Source organism: Callospermophilus lateralis, unplaced genomic scaffold, assembly GCF_048772815.1.
Source record: "Callospermophilus lateralis isolate mCalLat2 unplaced genomic scaffold, mCalLat2.hap1 Scaffold_52, whole genome shotgun sequence".
In the NCBI taxonomy this organism is placed as follows: domain Eukaryota; kingdom Metazoa; phylum Chordata; class Mammalia; order Rodentia; family Sciuridae; genus Callospermophilus; species Callospermophilus lateralis.
Window position 1 is genome coordinate 2,882,640 of NW_027514454.1, and position 23,778 is coordinate 2,906,417.

At 41.4% G+C, this 23,778-nt stretch overlaps 1 pseudogene; it reads right to left on the bottom strand.

The window, feature by feature from the left end:
* Positions 1 to 23,778, bottom strand: part of LOC143390287 (semaphorin-4C-like) — a 67,880-nt pseudogene that overhangs the window by 42,434 nt on the left and 1,668 nt on the right.

Consider the following 23,778-nt stretch of genomic DNA (forward strand, 5'->3'; position numbering starts at 1 on the left):
TAGATCAGTTGCAAAGTGCTCCTGGGTTCAGTCCCAGCAACACCACCCCTGCCCCAGAGCACAAACAAATTGTTGAGCAGAAGTGGTGATAAGTAGAATAATTCTATTTTCCAAATCTTGGTGGAAAAGCTCTGGGTCATGTTTCTCTTAACCTTTATCAGATTAAGGAAGTTTTCTTCTAATCCCCTAATTCACTATTTTTTTTCTTTATTTTAAATAGGTACTGGAATTCAATAAGCCTTTTTCTCTGACTTTATGAAATTATATTGTGCTTTTTCTCTTTTATTCTGTCAATGTGATAAATTGTGTTAGCTCATATTCCAATGTTAAAAAATGTTCTTGCCTTCTGGAGATACACTTGTCATGAGGTATTATACTTTTTATTAGTTAATTCAATTTGAAGGCATTTTTTAGGAACTTACATTTATAATTATGAGATAAAACTTATATTTTTACTTTCCTGTGAAGTTCTTAGATCTTTATGTGAAGTTTATGGTAGCCTCATCCAATAAGTTTCAAAAATGCTCCCTCTTTTTTCTTTTCCCTGGAAAATTTGCATAAGGAAAGAAAATTTTTTTTCTCTAATTATTTGAAAGATGAATTCACTACTGAAGCCATCTTGGCCTGAATTTCTTTGCAGAGAAGTTTAAATATTGGATTCAGTTTATTGAATATAAGTAAGCCTTTGGGGTTTTTTTTATTGCTTTTGGAATCAATATTTGAATTTAAGTTTAAAATTAAGTATCACTTTGTATCTGGTCACACAGCACACTGAAAAAAAATTAGGTCCTGTTAGAAAGGCAGAAGGGAGGGCAGATATTGGGGAGAGAGGCAGCAGTGATTACTGGGTTTGAGCTTGGTCAGAAGAATCAACCAAGAAAGTAGAGGATAAAAGAGAAAAGATCAGTCAAAAGCTCTACAACAAAATGACACAATAAGATGGTGAAGTAGAGAAATTTTTAGAACTCAGGGAAGAAGCTGATATTGAAGTTGTAAGGCTGAAAAAAATCAACATTGATTTAAAGATTCTTCCTCTGCATGTATAGTGATTTTGATGGTTGCATATTTGATTAACCATTCAACACAATTATTACAAACTACCTTATTGAAAAAATTGATGAGATTCAAATTTTTGTCAATGAATCCAGTTTTCCTTCCTGGAGCCACAGTAGTATGATCATAATATATATTCTTGATTTTCTTAAGAAAAATATTTGGGCATTTCATTCAATTACCTATTGAAACTAAACTGTATGTATTTATAATAAATATTGTATAATGTTCACACTACTTTTCTTAAAAATGAATTCTTAGATATTAACTGATTTTGAATATTGGCATAATATACTAACAGCAATATTGAAAATAAAAGCCAAGTTATTTTAAAGAAAATATTAGGTCTTTCTTTGTATAAGTATGTGGTTATAACATTCTTAAAAGAGTTAACCAAATATTCTGATTCTTACCTCTATTAGCATCAATATAAATGTAATGCTATAAAAACAAAGTGATACAGGAATTTTTTTCTGAAGTATGTACTATTAGTTCTTAAACATAGGAATAACTTTGGTCAATATCTTAAAAATATAACATTAAAACGTCCCAATAATTACATTCCTGTTAAATTCAATATATATTAAAATGATGCAAAATGCTTCTTGTTGGTAAAAAAATGTAATAAAATGGCTTAGGTACTTGTGAGCAGAACTGCAAAAATCAGGAAGGATGTGAGCAGTCCTTTCTTGAGTTGTCACAAATACTCAGCACTGTAGTTTGTGACGGAGGTGAGGGACAATCAGAAAATTCATTCTCACACGTTCCAAAATACCTCCTGGAGGGCAGTAATGAACCACTGACCATCATCAACTTAGAACTTTGGCATGAAAAACGGAAATTTTGGTGATGAAATTTTTAGACTAGATCAACTCTGCCTTGAAATGTGTCTAAAACATCTGGATGAACTTTAAAAAGAACTTCCCTCTTCCATTCCTTGGGTCCCCTTCTATGCAGTTCCTCCTTCCTTTCCCTGTCTGTGTGCTTCAAGTCAGCCACTGTGGGGAGTCCATTCCCTCATCCACTAGGTGGCCACTACAGTAGATCTTCACTGTTCTGCTGATTAGATAAATCACAGCATGAAGTTTTTTTCTCCTGTCATGGAGATTCTGGGCCCAGCCTCACACTGTATATGAGATCTTTCTGCATGTGTAACTCATCAAATCCTGTTTATCTAGACTTCTGATGAACAGTACTTTCCTTCACTATGTCTGACTAGCCTACATGGAATTCTGAGTTTTTAGTACAGGTTGTGATAACTGTAGGGATTTCAGGAGCCCCTCACATCTCTGAGTCCTCCACTAAAGCAAATCTTCTGGCTTCTTCGTACCTTCAGGAAACACAGCTCTTTCCAAATGTACCCTCTTCTGCTGTTACTTGAGAACTTTAGAACCTATTTCCCTACACTGATGCCTATGCCCTGACACAAAAACCAAAATTTCTTGAAGAAGCAAAATAGTGAGAAAACATTGTAAGAAATGGAATTTAATAAGTAAACCAACTCCCAAAAGCACACACACACAGTTAGAAAAAAATGGAATTCAGAAGATAATTAGAAACTATTTTGAAAATATATACTCTACTAAAATAGAAAACCTCAAAGATACTGACAAATTACTAGAGGCATATGATCAACCCAAACTGAATCAAGAGGACACACACAATTTAAACAGATCAATTTCAAGCAAGGAAATAGAAGATGCCATCAAAAGCCTACCAACCAAGAAAAGCCCAGGATCAGATGGCTTCACAGTTGGGTTCTACAAGACCTACAAAGAAGAATTAATACCAATACTCAAAGTATTCTATGACATAGAAAAGGAGGGAAGACTTCCAAACTCATTCTATGAAGCTAATATCATCCTGATACCAAAACCAGGCAGAGACACATCAAGGAAAGAAAATTTTAGATCAATATCCTTGGTGAACATTGATGCAAAAATTCTTAATAAAATTTTGGCAAATCATATACAAAATCACATTTAAAAACATAGTGCACCATGATCAAGTGGGATTCATCCCAGGGATGCAAGGATGGTTCAACATATAAAAATCAATAAACATAATTCATCACATTAATAAACTTAAATATAAGAACATATGATTATATCAATTGATGCAGAGAAAGCATTTGACAAAGTTCAACACCCTTTCATGATCAAAACACTATAAAAACTAGGGATAGTAAGATCATACCTTAATATTGCAAAAGCTATCTATGCTAAAACCAAGGCTAACATCATTCTAAAAGGAGAAAAATTGGAAGCATTCCCTCTAAAAACTGGAAAAAGACAGGGATGTCCTCTTTTACCATTTCTGTTCAACATAGTGCTTGAAATTCTAGCCAGAGCAATTAGACAGAAGAAAGAAATTAAAGGGATATGAATAGGAAATAAAAAGCTAAAACTACCATTATTAGCTGATGACATGATGTTATACTTAGAGGATTCATAAACCTCCACCAGACAACTTCTAGAGTTAATCAATAAATTCACCAAAGTAGCAGAATATAAAATCAATACCCATAAATCAAATGTGTTTCTATACACCAGTGATGAATTCTCTGAAAGAGAAATTAGGAAAACTACCCCATTCAACATAGCCTCAAAAAAGAAAAGTAAAATACTTTGGAATCAACAAAAGAGGTGAAAGACCTCTACAATGAAAGCTACAGAACACTAAATAAGGAAATTGAAGAAGACCTTGGCAAATAGGAAGATATCCCATGCTCTTGGATAGGTGGAATTAATATTGTCAAAATGGCCATACTACCCAAAGCACTATACAGATTCAAATGTGATTTCAATTGAAGTCCCAACCATCAGTCAATGAATATATGAAAAAATATTCAACATCTCTAGTAATTAGAGAAATGCAAATCAAAACTACTCTAAGATTTCATCTCAAGCCAGTCAGAATGGCAGTTATCAAGAATACAAAAACAAAGGGAAGATGGCCGTGAAGGGAGTGCAGTAACTCCGAGTACTGCGTCACTGTGAGGGAAAATGATGAGTTAGAACGGCTAAAAGCTATCTGGTTAGGAATTTCCAGCAAAATTGGGGTGCTCCAAAACCTAGTGGAAGGATTTTCATCGCACGAGGATCAGCTTCAGGGGCTCAAAAGCGAGCGATTTGTCCGTACGGAGCGCTTATTGTTCGGCAGATCGCCCTGCGGCTGGAGTCTGCGGAGCGCACTGGGAAACGACGGGCTGGTGGCGCAGAGATACAGCGATGCTGATTCTGCGGGCTCCTGCCACCTAGGCATTTGCTGAGCTCGGAGCTGAATTCTGGGTTGGAGACGGGGAAGGAAACGGTCCAGTTCGGTTCTCCACACCGGTCAGACCACGGAGGAAGCCAGCGGCCACCATCTTGGAGAGCTGACGTCACCATCCTTGTTTTTGACTGATTGCAGCTCTTTCAGCTATAGAACAGGTAATTTCAGGCTGACAATTGTCTGCGTCTCGCAGACAAATTGCTCAGACTTAGTGCTAAATAACACGCGGAAACTGCTTCTTGGAGCCTGCTCCTATCAGAACACGCACCGAGCCCGGAGCGGCGGAGCTCCGGCTACCGGAGCTGCTCTGGCCCAGGGCTATAGAACCCGCGGAAACTGCTTCTTGGAGCCTGCTCCTGTCGGAGCATGCACCAAGTCCGGAGAGGCCGAATTCTGGCTCCCGGAACTGCTCTGGCCCAGGGATAAAGAACCCGCGGAAACTGTCTCTCGGTCCGGGTCCTGCTGAATACTGTGAAGGCCAGAGGGGCGGAGCAGAGCCGCCGCCAGAGCCCGGAACAGGCCTAGCGACCTGCCGGCGTGGTGTCGCATCGCCCCGGCTAGAGCAGGGGCCGAACAGAGCCGCCGCCAGAGCCCGGAACAGGCACAGCGACCCGCCGGCGTGGTGTCGCGTCGCCCCGGCTAGAGCAGGGGCCGAACAGAGCCGCCGCCAGAGCCCGGAACAGGCACAGCGACCCGCCGGCGTGGTGTCGCGTCGCCCCGGCTAGAGCAGGGGCCGAACAGAGCCGCCGCCAGAGCCCGGAACAGGCACAGCGACCCGCCGGCGTGGTTTCGCGTCGCTCCGGCTAGAGCAGGGGCCGAACAGAGCCGCCGCCAGAGCCCGGAACAGGCACAGCGACCCGCCGGCGTGGTGTCGCGTCGCTCCGGCTAGAGCAGGGGCCGAACAGAGCCGCCGCCAGAGCCTGGAACAGGCACAGCGACCCGCCGGCGTGGTGTCGCGTCACTCTGGCTAGAGCAGGGGCCAAACAGAGCCGCCGCCGGGGCCCGGAGCAGACCCAGCGACCCGCCGGCGTGGTGTCACGTCGCTCCGGCTGGAGCGGGGGCCGATCAGAGCCGCCGCCTGTGCCCGGAACAGGCCCAGCGACCCGCCGGCGTGGTGTCGCGTCGCTCCGGCTAGAGCGGGGGCCGAACAGAGCCGCCGCCTGCGCCCGGAGCAGGTCCAGAGACCTGCCGGCGTGGTGTCGCATCGCTCCGGCTCGAGCAGGGGCCGAACAGAACCGCTGCCAGAGCCCGGAATAGGCCCAGCGACCCGCCGGCGTGGTTGTCAAGAATCCCCAATTGGAGTAGGGGGAAAGCAGATCCTCCACCCGCGTCCGCAAGGTAGGCAGGCCTGTGACAGTCTGGCAGAACAGCCCCAGCGGCCTGCCGGCGTGGTAGACACGTCACACCACTTGGGGGAGGGGCAGAGCAGAGCCGCTCCCCGAGCCTGGATCAGGCCCAGCGGCCCGCCAGCGTGGCAGTCACATCACTCCATTTGGAGTAGGGGCAGAGCAGAGCCGCAGCCCGCGCCCAGAACAGGCACAGCGACCTGCCGGGGTGGTAGTCACGACAACCCAATTGTAGAAGGGGCAGAGCAGAGCCGCCGCCCACGCCTGCAAGGTAGTCAGATCCGCGACTAACTGGTGGAACAGGCCCAGGGGTTCACGGACGTGGTGACGTGGTAGACACGTCACACCAATAGGAGGAAGGGCAGAGCAGAGCCGCTGCCCGCGCCTCCAAGGTAGGCAGACCTGCGACCGACCGGCAGAACAGTCCCAGCGGCCCACCAGCGTGGTAGACAAATCACCCCAATTGGAGGAGGAGCAGAGCTGCCGCCCGCCCCTGCAAGGGAGACTTTTCAACTATACAAGAGCAATATAAATATATAGGGGGAAAAATTTCAAAAACACAATAGTTTCACTAAGCAGAAAGAAACACGAGCAATATGAAAAGACAAGGAAAGAAAGGACCACAAGCAATGCAGGTCAACTCAACTTTAGAAGAGGTTATAGCTGCAGCAGATGGAATGTCAGATAAAGAATTCAGGATATACATGCTGCAAATGATCTGGAGTCTCAAGGAAGACATTAGACAGCAAAATCAGACAATGAAAGATCATTTCGACCACTTCGACAATGTATTACATAAACAAATCCAAGAAGCAAAAGATCAACTATACAGGGAGATAGAGGTAATAAAAAACAAACAAACAGAAATCCTAGAAATGCAGGAAGCAATAAACCAACTTAAAAACTCAATTGAGAATACTACCAGCAGAGTAGAACACTTAGAAGATAGAACATCAGACAATGAAGACAAAGTATTTCAACTTGAAAAGAACATAGATAGCTCAGCAAAACTGTTAAGAAACCATGAGCAGAACATCCAAGAAATATGGGATAATATAAAGAGACCAAACTTAAGAGTCATTGGGATACAGGAAGGTATAGAGGTCCAAACCAAAGGAATGAACCACCTATTCAATGAAATAATACGAGAAAACTTCCCAGACTTGAAGAATGAGACAGAATCCCAAATCCTAGAAGCATACAGGACGCCGAATGTGCAAAATCATAAGAGATCCACACCTAGACACATTATAATGAAGATGCCCAACATACAGAATAAGGAGAGAATTTTAAAAGCTACAAGAGAAAGGAAGCAGATTACATTTAGGGGTAAACCAATCAGGATAACAGCTGATCTTTCAACACAGACTCTGAAAGCTAGAAGATCCTGGAGTCACATATTTCAAAAACTGAAAGAAAATGGGTTCCAACCAAGAATCATGTATCCAGCGAAATTAAGCTTCAGGATGGAAGATGAAATTAAAACCTTCCACGATAAACAAAAGTTAAAAGAATTTGCAGCTAGAAAACCATGTCTTCAAAACATCCTCGGCAAAACATTACAGGAAGAGGAAATGGAAAATAACAATGAATACCAACAGTGGGAGGTAGGACAGTAAAGGGGGGGAAAATAATCAAAAAAGGAAAACAAACCATGTTTAGTAACATAAATAAACAATTATGGCTGGAAGAACAACCCATATCTCAATAATAACCCTAAATGTTAATGGCTTAAACTCACCAATCAAGAGACACAGACTAGTAGAATGGATCACAAAACAAGACCCAACAATATGCTGCCTACAGGAGACGCATTTGATAGGAAAAGACATACATAGACTGAAGGTGAAAGGTTGGGAAAAATCATATCACTCATATGGACTTAGGAAACAAGCAGGAGTGTCCATACTCATATCAAATAAAATAGATTTCAAGCCAAAGTTAATCAAAAGGGATAAAGAGGGACACTACATACTGCTCAAGGGAACCATACACCAACAAGACATAACTATCATAAATATATATGCCCCAAACAATGGTGCAGCTATGTTCATCAAACAAACTCTTCTTAAGTTTAAGAGTCTAATAGACCAACATACAATAATCATGGGAGACTTCAACACACCTCTCTCACCACTAGACAGATCTTCCAAACAAAAGTTGAATAAGGAAACTATAGAACTCAATAACACAATTAATAACCTAGACTTAATTGATATATATAGAATATACCACCCAACATCAAGCAGTTACACTTTTTTCTCAGCAGCACATGGATCCTTCTCAAAAATAGATCATATATTATGTCACAGGGCAACTCTTAGACAATATAAAGGAGTGGAGATAATACCATGCATCTTATCTGATCATAATGGAATGAAACTGAAAATCAACGATAAAAGAAGGAAGGAAAAAACATGCATCACTTGGAGAATGAACAATTGGTTACTAAATGATCAATGGGTTATAGAAGACATCAAGGAGGAAATTAAAAAATTCTTAGAGATAAATGAAAGCACAGACACAACATATCGGAATCTATGGGACACATTAAAAGCAGTTCTAAGAGGAAAATTCATTGCTTGGAGTTCATTTCTCAAAAAAACTAAAAGTCAATAAATAAATGATCTCACACTACATCTCAGAGCCCCAGAAAAAGAAGGGCAAATCAGCAGCAAATGCAGTAGAAATCAAGAAATAATTAAATCCCAGCTGAAATCAATGAAATCAAAATAAAAGAAACAATTGAAAAAATTGACCCAAGTAAAAGTTGGTTCTTTGAAAAAATAAATAAGATTCCCAGACTCTTAGCCAAGCTAATGAAGAGAAGAAGAGAGACAACCCAAATTACTAGCATATGGGATGAAAAAGGCAGCATCGCAACAGACACTAAAGAAATACAGTGATAATTAGAAATTATTTTGATACCTTATACTCCAATAAAATAGAAGACAGTGAAGGCATTAAAAATTCCTTGAGTTATATGATCTGCCCAGATTGAGTCAGGAAGATCACAATTTAAACAGACCAGTATCAAGTGAGGAAACAGAAGAAGCCATCAAAAGATTACCAACCAAGAAAATCCCAGGAACAGATAGATATACAACAGAGTTTTACAAGACCTTTAAAGAAGAACTAATACCAATACTCTACAATCTATTTCAGGAAATAGAAAAAGAGGGAGTACTTCCAAATTCATTCTGTGAGGCTAACATCACCCTGATTCCAAAACCAGACAAAGACAATTCAAAGAAAGAAATCTTCAGACCAATATCTCTAATTTACATAGATTCAAAAATTCTCAATAAAATTCTGGCAAATTGGTTACAAAAACATATCAAAAAGATCATGCAACATGATCAAGTGGGATTCATCCCTGGGATGCAAAGCTGGTTTAACATACAGTAATCAATAAATGTAATTCACCACATCAATATACTTAAAGATAAGAACAATATGATCATCTCGATAGACGCAGAAAAAGCATTCGACAAAATACAGCATCCCTTTATGTTTAAAACATTAGAAAAACTAGGGATAAGAGGAACTTACCTTAACATTATAAGTTATTTACTCTAAACCTCAGGCCAGTATCATTCTAAACAGAGAAAAATTGAAGGCATTCCCTCTAAAATATGGAGCAAGAAAGGGATGCCCTCTCTCACCATTTCTAGTCAACATAGTTCTGGAAGCACTAACCAGAGCAATTAGACAGATTAAAGAAATTAAAGGTATAACTATAGGAAAAGAAGAACTTAAATTGCACTATTTGCTGATGATATGATCCTATACGTAGCAGACTGAAAAGGTTCTACCAAGAAACTTCTAGAACTAGTAAATGAATTCAGCAAAATGCCAGGATATAAAATCAACACGCATAAATCAAAGGCATACGTGTATATCAGTTACAAATCCTCTGAAATGGAAATGAGGAAAACTATCTCATTCACAATATCCTCAAAAAAAATTAGATACTTGGGAATCAACTTAACAAAAGAGGTGAAAGTTCTATACAATGAAAACTACAGAACCTTAAAGAGAGAAATAGACCTTAGAAGATGGAAATATATACCTTGCTCATGGATAGGCAGAATTAATGTTATTAAAATGTTCATATTACCAAAAGCACTTTACATATTCAATGTGATTCCGAACAAAATCCCAATGGCATTCTTCACAGAAATAGAAAAAGCAATTATGAAATTCATCTGGAAAAATAAGAGACCCAGAATAGCTAAAGCAATTCTAAGCAGCAAGAGTGAAATAGATGATATCACTATACCAGGTCTTAAACTATACTACAGAGCAATAGTAACAAAAATAGGAGGGGACTGGCACCAAAACAGGCTGGTAGACCAATGGTGCAGAATAGAGGACACAGGGACCAACCCACAAAATTAAAACTAGTTAAAGCTGCTAAAAGCATGCACTGGAGAAAGGATAGCATCTTCAAGAAATGGTGCTGGGAGAATTGGAAATCCATATGGTCAAAATGAAATTGAATCCCTATCTCTCACTATGCACAAAAGTTAACTCAAAATGGATCAAGGATTTAGGAATAGAAGAAAAAGTTGGCCCTAATCTCCATCACATGGGTTTAAGCCACAAGTTCCTTAATAAGACACCTATAGCACAAGAATTAAAACCAAGAATCAACAAATGGGATGAATTCAAACTGAGAAGTTTTTTTCTCAGCAAGAGAAATGTTATATGAGGTGAATAGGGAGCCTACATCCTGGAAACAGATTTTTACCCCTCACACATTAGATAGAGCTCTAATCTCTAGGGTATACAAAGAACTCAAAAAGTTAAACAGCAACAACAACAACAACAAAAAAAACAGCTCAATCAACAAATGGGCCAAGAACATGAACAGACATTTCTTAGAAGAGGATATACAATCAATCAACAAATACATGAAAAAATGCTCACCATCTCTAGCAATCAGAGAAACGCAAATTAAAACTACTCTAAGATACCATCTCACTCCAGTAAGAGTGGCAGCCATTATGAAGTCAAACAACAACAAGTGCTGCCACAGTCTGGCTGGGCAAATACCCGGGGGGGTGAGTGACAAGCAACTTGTGAAGGTTGAAACCATGGGAGCCGTTTTTGGTAGGACAGCAGAGGTATTTATACCTAACTCATTATACATAGTTTGTTTCAATTATCATCATCTAGATACAGCAATTGGTCATTAAGGAATCATCATCATCTTAATAATTACATACAGCTTAACTTAATTAACATCAGCAGTCAGTCATTAAAGAATCTCCATCATCTTAATGGTTCGCTGGCTTTACTTCTCAAACCACTCCTCCTGACAAAGTGCCAGGTGCCATCTTGACTTTATCATGGCCCTCAACAAAGTGCTGACAAGGAAGTAGGGAAAAAGGTACACTCATACATTGCTGATGGGACTGCAAATTGATGTAGCCAATTTGGAAAGCAGTATGGAGATTCCTTGGAAAGCTGGGAATGGAACCACCATTTGACCCAGCTATTCCTCTTCTCAGTCCATTCCCAAAAGACCTAAAAAGAGCATACTACAGAGACACAGCCACATCAATGTTTTTAGAAGCACAATTCACAATAGCTAGACTGTGGAACCAACCTAGATGCCCTTTCAATGGATGAATGGATAAAAAATGTGGCATTTATACACATATGGAATATTATTCAGCACTAAAAAATAACAAGGTCATGGCATTTGCAGGGAAATGGATGGCATTAGAGCAGATGATGCTATGCGAAGTTAGCCAATCCCTGAAAAACAAATGCCAAATGTCTTCTCTGATATAAGGGGGGTGACTCAAAGTGGGGTAGGGAGGATGAACAAGAGATGAAGATTACCTCTAGATAGGAAAGAGAGGTGGGAGGGGAAAGGGAACCAGAAGTGGAATTGCATGGAAGATGGGAGGAGACCCTCATCGTTATACAGAACACATGTATGATGATGTGAGGAAAAAACAAAAGAAGTGTGTCACGTTATATTGGGTAGAGAGAAGTGATGGGAGGGAAGGAGAGGGGTAGGGGGTAAGGAAGGACAGAATAGACATTGTTATTGCTGGGTGTATATATATGACTGCATGACCAATGTGATTCTGCAATCTGTATACTCAGAAAAATGAGAAATTATATCCCATCTGATTCAAATGTAAAAAAAATAAAAATAAAAATAAAATTTTAATAAGAAAAAAAAACAACTCTTGCTACTGACAGCCTGGGGCTTCTGGAAGAAGAGGCTGATTTCCAATATAGAAAAAAACTGCAATCTATTAGCCATGTCTGTCAGGAACATGGAAGCTCTATGTCCATATCCTGAGGGTCTCTGCTCCCCTGTGACATGAAACATCATGGCCCCAGAAAGAAAAAACTGGCTCACTTCCCTGCTACCAACTATCACAAACATTGCACAACACTGGTGGGCTCCCTTCACAAAGGACACCATACCATGGCCCTGAAAGTCACTTGCAAGTAGGGGCATTGGATGCTGGGTATAAAGTTCTGTTTAGGGCCACAAACAAGTCAAGATGGCCCCTGGCAGTTTGCCAGGAGGAGTGGTTTGTGAGCCAACACCACGAAGCCAGTAAGATGGTGGAGATTCCTTATTGGCTGACTACTGTATCTAAATGATGCTAATTGAGACAAGCTCTGTGTAATCAGATGGGTATATATACCTCTGCTGCCCGGCAATAAAGTGGTTCCCACTACCTGAACTAAGTTGCTTGTCACCGCCTGGTTATTTGCCCAGCCAGACTGTGGCAAAGTTCAGTCTTGAGACATTTGCCTAACATTCTCTAGGCCTGGGGGTTCCATCTGAGCTTCCCTCAACTGCCCACCCTCCATAGCAGAAATAAGAAAAGAAAAAGGCATGGTAGTCAGGCAGTCAGCCCTGGGTCTACAGGGAAAGATACCTGGAATTCAAATGGCTTTCAATGGAGAAGTCGCTGAACCATGATACATGCAACAAAATAGTTGTTGATTTTATAGATTCCATCTCAGATAGAAAGAAAATGATTACTAATTTGCTAAAAAGAATGTTACTGAGAGGAATACATAATCTTCTTTTCCCCCTGGCACTTGTCTCCATGTCTATTTGTTTCTATACTGATGGAATATTTTAAAGAGACTCATAAATAGAGGGGAGGAATACTGAACCATGCAGCTCAGTCCATTATCACCTTGTAGCCAATTTTATTTCATCTCTGTCTCAATTAGTTTTCCCCTTTATGCATTGTTTTGAAGAAAATCCTGAAATCCTGTCATGTTGCCCACACATACTTCAATATATTTTCCTCAATGTGGCCTCTTTCAAAAAGTATATTTAAAATTCCATTATCAGAACTTTAAAAAATTGCATAGCCAAGCCAAGCACATTGGCACATTCCTGTAATTCCAGCAGGTCGAGTGGCTGAGGCAGAAGATTGCAAGTTCATCACCAGCCTCAGCAACTTTGTGACACCCTTTCTCAAAAGAAAATATAAAAATTGGCTGGGGATGTGACTCAGTGGCTCAGCACCTCTGGGTTCAATCCCCAGCATGAAAAAGTAAAGTAAAAATTTCCTTATGCAGATATTAACAAATTTGACCATTTCTGTTTAATGCATAAGTTTGTACTCATGCTTTCAATAGTGAACACTCATTTGAGCCTATACATAAGAGAGGAAGTTTTACAGGGGACCCACAAATAGACACATGCAATGAACAAAAGGAAGCAGAAGAGGAGAAAAATAAATCTTCCAGATTCCTTGTATATGCTTTTTCTAGTTCAAAGTGTACTTGTTTTCCATTTATAAATTAAGAAGTTAAAGTGATATATATATATATATATATATATATATATACACACACACACACACACACACACACACACATACACACACACACACACACACACAAATTTTTTTCAGTGTGATCTCAAACATATTTCAAAGCAGTCTGAGAAAAATAAGTAAAATAATAATTTGCTTAATTATAGATGGAGATAGTATGGGTGAATTTTTTTCTTTTTCTTTTCAAAGCAATTTTCCAACTTTCTAAATTCAATTAAACTCCTCCTCCCCTGTTATAAAGGTTGCCACACAAGTGCTCTAAAACTGAGCTACAGCCTTTTTAAAATTTTGAAACATGGTCCCACTATGTTAAAAAGCTAGCCTTGAACTTCTCATCCTGCTGCCTCATATACTTCTGAATCATATAATGTATAGTTTATAATGAATCCTGCCTTTCTTTTGAAATCAAAAATTGTATTAAAGAATCCAAGAAGGTGAAAAAAATTAGGAAACTGTATTTTATGTAAGCAAAAAAAAAAAAATGGTAACACCATGCCCAGGAGACATAACCATTGCTCTGGAGAGTCATGGCTACTGCTGTGAAAGCTCAGGGAGACTTTAAGTCAGGAGAAGAGAAAACAGGAGAAGGGAAAACCAGTGTGCACATTCCATAATGAGGGTGGAGATCAGTACTCCTGAGAAAGCCCCCAGGTCCACACAGAAGACAGGTCTGATAGAAGCCTTCTATAGTGTTTCCAACAGCACTTCTGAAAATGTGGTCTTCTTTCCACCCAGTCAAGATTTGTAAAAATGCAGCTTCTGGGTACTTCTGAAGGGCAGACAATATGCTACATGGACCCACCTGGTTTTGGGGGTTTACCCCTGCATCCCTAGTTATTTGCCACAGCTAAAAGGCTCATCAGATCTGTTATGGCTTTTAAATCTCTCCCATTAAAAGGTTTGGTCTTTCCAGGACTCCCACTAGTGGAGAACCTAGGAGGGTTTTCCACCCAAAAATCCACTATCCCACTGGCCTTCCCAATGGTGCAGAATATAATTTTTTATTCTGTATTTTCAATCCTTTATTAAAGTGCTTTTATAATTCTCATTTTGTCTTGAACATAACCATGAGTGATCAGTACCATTAAGGAACAGCAGCAGTGAACTGTCTCTGACAGGTGCTGGTTCATGCAGGCACTTTTTAGAACCAGCTGGATCCCCACTAGCACCAAGGATGGGGACCAAACTGGGTGGCCTAAGTCCCCTAGCAACAACCCACAAGCAGGGCTCTTACTGGCTTTGACAGTCTTCTCCTCCTCTCCAAGCTCTCTGAACCAATGGTGATGTAAAACCCTTAGATTTTCTCAGCTTGCAGGGCTGCAGCCTTCTCTGACTTCAGCTTCTGGCTGAGCTCTGTGGTTCTGTAGGACAAGAAGAAATGCCTATACCAACTGGATGGCATGACATTTCTAGAAGATGAGAGTTAAATTAGTGATGATAACACAGTGTAGATGAAATTTTGTATTAAGTATTCTCACTGCTTTTGAAAAGTGTTTTACAGTTCTCAGTTGTTCTTTAACAAGCTTGTGAGTCATTTTTGTTCTTCAATGATTGAAGCCTTTAATGTCCCCCCTCACTACCAGACATCCACACATGTGATGTGACATGGCTTCCTGGAGGAAACAAGAGTCTCCAGGGAAATGTTTCACACCAGACTAGTAATCTAGTTTATTCCATGAAGATTGCTCTGAGGTATCCCTATTAAAACCCTTTAGCCCAATCAGACTTACTGTTCCCATTGCTCATTGATGTCCAAAAGGGTGAAAGGCTGAGGAAGGATTTGTTTCTGCAAAGAAGAAAGACAAAGAACCACAATTGTCACCTGACACTGTAAGGCCTCTTATTGGCCTGAACTATCTTCTCCTTGACCTTAGAGCTTGCATAGATAGATGTTTCAGAGAAGACTTCTTTGCTCTAGTACAAATGTCTGCTTGGTCTTTCCAATCTTCTAGAGATGGGAAGTGCAAGCAATTCTACTGGCAAACCCTTTTAATACAATGTGTCAGTAAGAGGCATCTTTGTGAGGCTGGAGCCAAAATATTCCCAGCTAGCATTTATCCAGCCTCCCTGGAACTAGCCACAAGGCATTTTTTCCACCCCTGATCTTTTAGAAGGCCTTCAAAAGACTAAAAAGTCAATTTTCAAAGCACAAAGTGGAGCCCAGATACTCACACATCCAGAGGGCATGAGTGGAGCCCACTGGTCTGTGGGGAAGAGGCTGAGCCCATGTGGTACTGAGTTCTGGTAGAAGACAGGGAACCATGTAGAAAAAAAAAAAAACCCTTGGAAGAGATGCCAGAATGTTTTCTGCTCTCTCACCCCAGGGAGGCAGTTCCCCTTCTGCCCTGGTGAGCCCCAAGAAGTGAGAGCACCTGCCTCTGGAGTGTCTGGTGTCCAAGCAGAACAAAAGCACATGGGGATAGACAAGGGCCACGGGAAGTGGTGGAGGCAGCTGGAATGGGGGCAGATGAGGTACCCCGGCCCTACTTAACGCAGGCAGCAGACCAAGGCATGTGTGAGGTGCTCTGCTGCCCGCCAGAGAGCCCTCCATCTTACCAAGAACCTGCCCTGCCTCCACGGTTTTCCTGTCCCAGGAATTGACCCCCTCCCTACAGGGAGTCATAAGGCTGTTAATTAAGACTTTGGCTCCACCCCATAGCCCTGTAGGCTTTGAATTAGAATGAATTCTCATTTTTGTTTTTCAATTTGTTTACAACAGCAACAATGGCTCAGAGCCCAGTGATATTATCATCTTGCTAAGCACTGTGGACAACATAAGATACTGGAAACTACCAGAGATGTATAAAACAATAATAGCTGAAATGAACAGAATCTTTTAAAAATTAATATTAGGAGCTGAAGTATAGCTCATTGTTACTTTACTTAGCATGCATACAGCCCTGGGTCCAATCCCAAGCACAAAAACATGTAAAATGATAAATCATGCAATGTGAATGCGACCAGCATGACATTAGGAATAAAACTTGGCAAAGTCAGTAATAGGGTCTTGAAAGCTAAAGACTAAGTTTCAACATTATTTTCTGTAGCTTAACTATTTCAGTTCTACTTTTCCCTTCTTGCTTTATTTCAAATATTAATAGATTTCTTAAGCATGCAAATTCATTTCAAACATCAAAGATACAATTATATTTAAATTAATAAACTTTTAGATTAGATCCTAATTTCACTGGTAAATGGTAAATCTTCCACAAGATAAAAAAAAGTTTATTCAAGCAGTCTTTAAAAAAAAAAAAAGAGCAGAATAGTACAAAGAGGGCACAGAATCAGTCAGCACTTCCAGACATAAAAGAGATGCAAACTGCAGGAAGAGCTCAACTTGTTACAAAGTCAGTTTTGCAGGTTGCAAATGGTGTTTGCCTCATTTGGTCAGTACAAACCTCTCTGCTGTGATTGGTTGGGATTCTCTGTTAATTACAAAATAATTCTCTTAGCAAGGCTTTCAGTATCTAAATAATAAATAAATTGCAAATGAAGGTTAATTTCACAATACCATTGGTGTACAAGAGCCACAGAAGAATAATGTGTACACGGAAGACATGGAGCCACACTAAATCTCCTAGACTATTTCACATGGAATTATAAACAGCAATCCAGGACCTTTTTTGGCTGAATGTGATCTACGCCCAATTTAATGCCAGTCTTGTTGCAAAAATATCCATGGGATATATCAAAGTGCATAAATGCATTCTATTGTCATGTATAGCTAATTAAAACAAAAAGAAATTTAAATGTCCATGGGTATGCAGAAGACCAGCCTCTAGGAAAAGATGCAATAGACTTCATCAAGCCTCAGCTGCAGCCAAACCTACAGTTACACAGTTTTTATGTTCTACCAGGTACTCCATGGAAAGCGCAGCTCTCCAACCAGGAGAAGTGGCTCAGCCTGGATGCACCTCGAGTCCACTGCTAGCCTACCCACCTCCCTGGGTCTGGCTCCAGAAACCTCCTTGCTGTCCCTTCCACAGGGACTCCTGCCACTCAGCCAGAGGCTGACCGGGTCCTAAGGTCTCTCTCCACGTGTCTGTTGGTGGGTGGGTCCTCAGCGCAAGCACTGCTTCCTGCAGACAAGCTTCTGCCCCGCCCAGAGACACCGCCCCCTCCAAGGTCCCCGCCCTTCAACTCCTGCTCACCTCGCCCCTTCCACCCCCTGCCCCCTCTGAAGGAGGCCCCATCCCCTCACTTGGCCCTCCATTCCAGCTCCAGACAGGCATGCTAGACCAGGAGTGGAAGCACACTGAGGAGGGTAGAGGATTTGGAGGGTTGCCTCCCCTGACCCCGTTCCTTTCCCACCTGGATACCAGCAGTCGGCAGGGTCCTGGGAGACTCACCTGGCTAGGGGCACTAGAGGACCTGAGTACTGCAGGACCTGAGTCCTGCAATGGAGAGGTCCCTTCGCAGAATCCTGCCAGCTGGAAAGATGCACAGGCCCTTGGAAAACCCAACAAAGGAATCAGCTGTGAGAAGAGGGTGGCACAAGACTGTGTCCCTCTGTAGGAAAGAAAAGCAATATTCAGTTTTAATTATTTAATACCAACATTTTTCCTGTCTTCCACATACTTTCTAAATTAATGCAGTAATGAACCTTATTCAGACTTTTCTACTTTTAATGTATTTCTTGTTTGGTCATGAAAATTTTCAGGCTTAAAATAGTTATTGATATTTACATAAAATCCTAACAATTTAAAAAACTAAAAGTTCTCTTTAACATGACTTTTTCAGAGTTAAAAAAGTTAGGGAGAGGAGGGGAATTCTAGGATGGCTGACAACAAGAAAATTTTCCTTATAGTTTAAATCATTATTCATTATAACTTCTATTAAGTGATGATCCTTGCTCTTTTAAAATTAAAAACATTTCACAGTTTGTGGCTAATCACTTAAAGCACTTATAGTTCTTAGCAGTTTCAAATAAAGTTCAGAATAAATTATAGAAATCATGTATTCTATAACTGGAGGACAGTGTGGAGACAAGAGCAGGTAGTTCAGTAAAGGATCATTGTGTTCCTTAAAAATGTCAATGTTTTATTCTGATTTACAAATCATCTGAGGATGGAAAAACCCAACATTCCTTTTTTGCTTTTAACTTGAAAAAAAATAAAAGATTCAATTATAGTGTATAATATGGGATATGACATAATAACCCAAAATCATATTTTCAAGGTCATATAGATCTCTGACTTAGTGTTCATGATAGTAAATGAAAACTTTTAAAAGCTGTAATACCAAACAGGCATGATGGTGCAGGTCTATAATGCCACCTCTGCAGGAGGTTGAGGCAAGAAGATAACAAGTTTGAGGCCAGTCTAGGCAACTTAGCAAGGCCATCTCAAAATACGTTAAAAAAAAAAGACTGGGGACTTAGCCCAGTAATATAGTACTCACCTAGCATATTCATGGCCCTAGTAACACACACACACATGCACACACACACACACACACAGACACACAAATATAATACACAATTGTTATCAAAATAACCACAATGATAACATCATCACCATCACTATCATTTTTTGGTAGCCTGGCAGGAATTCTCTCAATTTTTACTCCTAATCATATGATGAGGAAGTTGATACTATCATCCCACTGTACAACTGGCTAATTTTGAAAGAAAAAAAATCATGCATCCATAATATACATAAAAATATTGAGAGAAAACACATTAACACAATGTTGAAAGGGCTGCGTGTTTAAAATATTGATCCAAGGAAAATATAATACTAAAATCATCAACATTTGTTTGATTTTACGTTTTTTAACTTTATATTAATGTTGAGTAATATTTATTTAGGAAATTCAATAAATATTTTAAAAGTAAATAAGGTTTATTATAGAAAATCACTTAGTATTTAGATAACAAATTCTCTCCTGAATATTTTAGAAGCTTTGGAACTAGGAGAGTCCACTTATATGAAAATAGCATTTTACATTTTGGGGGGATACAAAGGGTTTGAACTCAAGGGCACTCAATCACTGAGCCACATCCCCAGTCCTATTTTATATTTTCTTTTCAGACAGCATCTCACTGAGTTACATAGCACCTCACTTTTGCTAAAATTTCAAACTGTTAATTTTAAAATACCTATGAAAAAAGACAGCTAATTTTAAATGTTTGAATATATTGTTATTGATTTTTTATTCAAAGTGTTTGGAAGAATTTTATAATGCATGACATGTATGAAAAGAAACGTGAGAAATTGACACAGTCTTTGGCACCGAATATGATCAATGTGCTTTGGAAAATCATGTGTGGCATGCAAAAATGAAAAATACATAGTTTATGTTACTCTGAAGTATTTACGTTCTTGTATCACACATGAAGTTTTACCCAAGAGAGATGGAAGCATGTCTATGTCAAATAATTTGTACATAATCTCAGTCATCAGTCATATGTGTTAAATATGATAATCTTTTATATTGTTCCCTTATAAAAGATGTCTATAAAATTGACAATCTTGAATCCATCTTCAATAAAGACAGTGAAAAACTAACCCTATCTTCAAATTATGTCCAATATAGGGTAACAAACTAGATTTATCTTGTCACTTAAAATGGGAGTATAGAGAGATAAAGGAAACAATAATTTTCAAGTCAATGGGTAGCAGGAAACAAAAGATTAATTCCTAAGACATGGTACAGAAAAGAAGGAAGCCTTATGATCTACTCAGTTCATTCAAAGTTCCCAGGCCATCAATTTGTACAATGAACATTGAGGGACCAGGTTGACTCTCGGATTGAGGATCTGGGGCTTAGATTGCAGAGGAAGAAAATGACTAGAATTTGCAGCACATAGGTTAAGAAGTGTGGGAACTTATGCATAGAGACATACTGGAACCATGTTGGTGGTCTCCCTCAATTTTGAATTTGATCAGTAGATATGTATAAATAATTTGGGAAAAAAATCAGAATGATGAGAGATCAAAGTGTCCAGCACTCACACAGGTTTAGTAATTGTACCCTGATTCACCTATTATGGAGGAAAAAGTTATGATTTATTGTACCTTAAATAGAGTGCACAAAGTTCTTCCACTCAGGGTAAGAAATAAATCTCATTAATGTTAGCATTACCCCATTCTCTTTGACCTGGATTTGTGTGACAGAATCCCCAGCCAGCCTTTCTCTAAGAACACTGAAAAGGATAAATACCTTTCTGAGTAATCATTTGCATCCTAGAATAAAGATCTCCACAGCTTATGATGGTGCTCTGTGCTCAGGAAGGACTTGCAGCCAGACTCTACCCCAAAGTGGATGGGGAGCCTGGGCTAAGGCCAGTGAGCAGAACCACCGGGACTGGGCCCTACGGGGCTCACAGCAAGGATGAGCATTCCCTTGCTGTCTCTTGGGTGCAGACTGGTGATCCTCTGTGTGTGTGTGTGGAGGGGGGGCACTGGTCCTGAGAAGAAATGAAGACCTTAGTGCAGCTGTTGTGGAAGGACAACATCCATCCCAGATCAAGATCTGATCTGGGACATAACTGTCCCTTTCACAGACCAGGTTACCCAGCCTCAGGAGGTGCTTCAGCCAACAGCAGCTGTGGTTCATGTCCAGCCTTCCTGACCTTCAGGTAAGACACAGCCCCACCATGTCCGGCAACCTTGTCTGTTGAGTTCAAGGTGTAGTCTTTCCATGAGGAGTCTCAGGAACTCTTGGGCATCCTGCTGGTTGTTTCCAGAGAAGAAGAGAATGTATTTCTGGAAGACAGCTTGGAATTCAGTAGAATCCACAGCTTCACAGGAGTTAGGGTGCCAGAGGGCACCAATCACATCTGCAAAGGCTTCAGTAAGTTTTTGGTCCTGGCCCATTTCGGGCACCTCTTGACGGAAGTCTCTTCGTAGACAGAAGTCTCCAAGAGGCCGAGTGCTGCTCAAGCACTGTAGCACAGCATTCAAGAAGCATGTATTTCCTAGATTTTGGAGGCCAACATGACCAGAGCCCAGAAGTAGTGTATGACGAGCAGATGTGGAATGGGCTAAGTTGGTCCAGAATGGGATGGGCAGAAACACAGTTGGGGGTGGTGAGCCAGGCAGGGGAACCCTATGATCTGCCTGAAGGGGATGAGGTCCCAAGGTCTGTCCTGATCCAAGTTCCAGTTACTTGAGCCATTCATCAGTGGGACCTGGCAGGGGAGGAAATTGACATAACATAGAGTTTGGTTTAGGGGCTGAGTTCCCATGCTCCTTTCTGCAGGCCCACGGTACAAATTGTAGCTTAGATCTCATGTGGGATTGGACATTGACAGGGGTTTTCAGGTCCTGCTCATGCAGTGCTTAGAATCCAGGGGCATTGTGGAAACCACAGGCTGGACCTGTCCCACCATGACGTGGTGTGAAGGCCAAACAGGGCCAGGCTCTAGCTCAGGTTCACACCTGCCTTACTTCACACAAACCCCTGCCAGCCAGACAACAGCTATGGCAAGAGATGTTGCCCAGATAACTCCTTCTGCAAGGACCACTGCCATCTTTTTTGGTCCAAACCACTTCACTGTCTCTCACCAAATATGTTTTTCTTACTTTCTATGGTACCCACATGTCCAGATCCAAAATGAGACACATGGTTTAACCACAGGTTTTTTTTTTTTCCTTCACAGGCTTATAATTTTATAAAACTAATCAAGAGGCTGCATCTGAAGTGGACTGGTCACTGATACCACTCCCCACCCTTCTGGGCAGGCTGGCTAACCAACTCTGGAGGAAGGTGGCTCCACAGGCCCTGAAGCTTGAGCTTCACACATTGGGACTAAGTGGCTGCTGGCCAGACTCATGGCTCTTTCTGCTGGTGCTCTTGCTCCTGTTCCTCCCCTGGACCCATGTCAGTAGTCCTTGGCCTACAGAACAAGGAACTGCAGACCTGGGGCTTGGATCCCTTCCTCCTGGCTTATGCAGTGGCCATATCTGACTGCAGTGCCCCAGTTCCTGTAATGGGGTTCTCCTTCCACAAATCTAGGGGCAGGCATGTTCCCTATTTCACAGATAAGAAACACGACTGAGGTTCAGTGATTTACCCAATGTCCAAACCCCAAGTCCAGGATCCATATGGTACCTAATAAAACAACAGAGCCTGTGTATTTTCCAGATATGGAACAGGGAAAGACTGGACTTACCTTGCCAGCCTAGCTTGAGAATATACTCAACATAGGGTGGTGGGATCTCACTATAGCTTACAAGAGCTTTGTGTGATGGAAGCGCTTCATATGAGCAGCTATAAGAGCCAAAATGAGGGCTCTCTGGGTTCCTGGGATTACGGACATTATGGGAATTCCCACCTGTTCTCTGCATGGCCTGCAGTGTGAACGGTTCTGTGCTCCTGGGCCGGTAGTTATCTTCAGATGCAGCATGATTCAGATGACCCACATCCACTCCTGCTGGCTGAAGAGAAGACAGTGTAAGAAACAGCCTTTACTGACCAGAAGAAACAAGGAGGAGGTTAAAATCTGTATTCAAGTCAATATAGCCACCACTGTGTTGTGGAGCATGTGGAGACCAGGCAGGAAGACAAGTGGGAATGGGAATAGGGGAATTGTCTAAGTCTCTTTCAGCTTTCCTGGATCCAGTATCTGGGGTAAGTCTCCTGTAAAATGCTCCTAGTGGCTGGGTCCACCCAGCCCTGAGGTCCATTGGGCATGGACAGCCCTGGCTGCAGACTGCATGGGATATATGTGCCTCTGGCCTCACCACGCCCTGCCAGCCTCCCAGAGCTGATCAGGGGAATTATCATGTGGGCAGTCCTGTCCCTGAAAGGTGGGCTCTGGACCATGGTGCATGCCCAGAAGCTTTCAGCACAGGTCACAAGCTGCAGTGGAGGTGAACAGCTCAGCTGCCTTCTCAGCCCTGGCCATACAAGCAGGCATTTCACAGTACTCAGTCCACCAATTGGCTTGTTGTCACCTTGGTACACATCTGAGCCTTCTACCTGACTCATCCTCTGCTGCACCATTCCTATTCTAGTTGAAACTCTGTGAATGAGGCTGTTGCAGGGAGTAGCACCACCCAGGCTTTCCTGCTCTGACCATCAGATGAGTCAAGGTGCCAGTGCCTCAGTCCTTCCAGACTAGGGACTGTGCACTGACCAGGGCTCTGACTTGAGGTATGAGCCCAGACAGGATCCTTTGAGGGAGCTCCCAGCAGTGGGGATGTACTGACAGCTCTTGGGGTGTGGACTTACACCTGTCCAAACAGTCTGCAGAGACATTCAAAACCCACTCACCTAATGAATGCTAGCTCCAAGGCTCCTGGACTCAGCAGAGGGTCTTGCTC